The 2,463-nt window shown below is 36.8% G+C and overlaps 1 non-coding gene across 1 annotated transcript; it reads right to left on the bottom strand.

The window, feature by feature from the left end:
• Window positions 1-2,107: 2,107 nt before the first annotated feature.
• LOC113000242 (small nucleolar RNA R71) lies at window positions 2,108-2,214 on the bottom strand. Its single transcript, XR_003265533.1, has one exon. It is a non-coding gene; the product is annotated as a small nucleolar RNA R71 (small nucleolar RNA).
• Window positions 2,215-2,463: the final 249 nt, after the last annotated feature.

The raw sequence follows: 2,463 nt of genomic DNA, 5'->3' as shown, positions 1-2,463 counted from the left end.
ACTCCATTTTCATTTTCTGCTTCAAATTCCAGTTTCATTTTAATTTTTGTCTTCTAATTTCAATTCATTTTCTACCTTTGATTTCCTATTCGTTTTTGCTGTTAATGGAAGGCTGGATCTCTAATGTTGTTTTCTCTTGAGGATTAAGCATAACCCTCTTTGAGGTTTTGTTATTAATATTAAATTCTGATCAGTTTTTCCCTTTCACCAATTATTTTGTATTTGTTGCTGATATTAATCCATGCATGCTTAATGCTTGATTAATTGTCTCTATGCTTAATTAACGTTCATGCTTAATGGACATGTGAGAGGGATTAATTGGTGTATGTGTTGCTTAATCACATAATGACAGCCTTGTGTTAATTTTCGCTTAGTAAATTAATTTCGGGTTGGATTAAGTGGTTGAATTGATTAGGGATAAATTCTCGTAACCTAGGATAAGAGACTTGCTTTTGAATCAAGGGGAAACAACATGTTTTAGTTATGTTATTTTTTAAATTCAAGTTTTCTAGCTGTTTAAATTACAAAAACAAACAATCCCCCCATTTCGTTACTGTTTTATTATTATATGTTATGAACGTTTGTTTGATCATTGCTCACTGGGAGACGACCTAGGATCACTTCCTAGATACTGCATTTTAATGTTTATTTGATTCGGGTATGGCTCCGATCAAATTTGGCGGTGTTGCCGGGAAGTAGTGGTCCAAAGGTTCATAATTATGTTTTTGTGTCTTTGTGTTTGTTTCTGTGTGTTTTTATAAAATCTGTGTTATGTGATTAATTTGCAGTGTTTAGTTGTTTTGTGTGTAGTTCTATTGTTTAGTGTTGTTTGTGTGTGTTTCAGGTGTGTAGTGTTGTGTAGTGTTCTATTTTGTTTTTCAGTCTTGTCCCCTGTTTAGGGGTAAAATTTTGTGGTCCCCCCCTGTTCAGAGGTGAAAAGTGCTGTGAATAGTGCTATGAACAGTGTCGAATTTTGCTAATTAATTGACGATTTTTGTTTTGATAGCTTGAGTTTTTATTTTCGGCTGATTTTTTGTGTGGTAGTTTCTTTTGATCCATATTTTGTGTGAAAAATACCAGAAGCACTTGGTGTGGCTGAATTTGAGAGATACAAAAAATTTGGGAACTTGTTTTTAGCAAAACTCAAAACGGCCATAACTTTTGCTCCGGTTATCAGAATGACTATTATTATATATGAATTTGGGGTAGAAAAAAATTTCCCATGCAGCCCCAACTTGCTAGCCCCGGTTGCAGTTCTCAGCACTTAAGAAATCAACTGTTTACTAAGGTTTTTATTTTTTAAGTATTATTGTCCTATTTTTCTAAACTTTTCTTAGGCAGTTTTCATAGTTAGACTTTGAATTTTTGTCTAAAAATTTTGTGCTATCTTTTCATGATTTTAGGGTGTTGCTCACAAATTTTCAGCTTATTTGGATATTGTTTGAGTATAGTTGAAGTTTTACCCCTAGCTTTTTACCCCTGGTGCTTGTTTGAGAAAGACATGATTTGCTGCATATAGTGCATGACTAGGGGCAATCCAGGTGATTTACAACCCTTTGACCCTAAAACAGATAGAACCTTTCATAGATTAGTTAGGCATAGTGTGCATCTTGATCATTCTGTGCATTTTGAGCATTCTGAGCATTCCGTGCATTCTGAGCATTATGTTGCTGGTGATTCTGAACATTCTAATTTTGAGCATTCGGCTGCTAATTTTCATACTGAGAACATGGCTCAATCTCCACCTTGTGAGAGGACTCTTAGGGAGATGGATGCACCTGACTTCTCTTATGAAAGCTTGTGCATTCAATATCCTGATGAGGATGTTCCATATGTTCTCAAGACTGGACTAATACATTTGCTGCCCAAGTTTCATGGTCTTGCAGGTGAAGATCCTCATAAGCATCTTAAGGAGTTCCATATTGTCTATTCCACCATGAAACCCCCTGATGTCCAGGAATATCATATCTTTCTAAAGGCTTTTCCTCATTCTCTGAAGGGAGTGGCAAAAGATTGGCTATACTACCTTGCTCCCAGGTCCATTACCAGCTGGGATGACCTTAAGAGGGTGTTCTTGGAGAAATTCTTCCCTGCATCTAGGACCACTACCATCAGAAAAGACATTTCAGGCATCAGATAACTTAGTGGAGAGAGCTTGTATGAGTACTGGGAAAGATTCAAGAAATTGTGTGCAAGCTGTCCTCACCACCAGATTTCTGAGCAACTCCTTCTGCAATATTTCTATGAGGGACTTAGCAACATGAAGAGGAGTATGATTGATGCTGCCAATGGTGGAGCTCTTGATGATATGACTCCTGTTGAGGCTAGGAATCTGATTGATAAGATGGCTTCCAACTCCCAACAATTCAGTGCAAGAAATGATGCTATTGTCCTTAGAGGAGTCCATGATGTGGCCATGGATTCATCTTCATCTGCTGAAAATAAGAAGCTTGAGGGAAAACT

Source organism: Glycine max, chromosome 18 (genome assembly GCF_000004515.6).
Source record: "Glycine max cultivar Williams 82 chromosome 18, Glycine_max_v4.0, whole genome shotgun sequence".
In the NCBI taxonomy this organism is placed as follows: Eukaryota; Viridiplantae; Streptophyta; class Magnoliopsida; order Fabales; family Fabaceae; genus Glycine; species Glycine max.
Note: the sequence above shows the minus strand (reverse complement) of the source record. Positions and strands in the feature narration are given on the sequence as shown.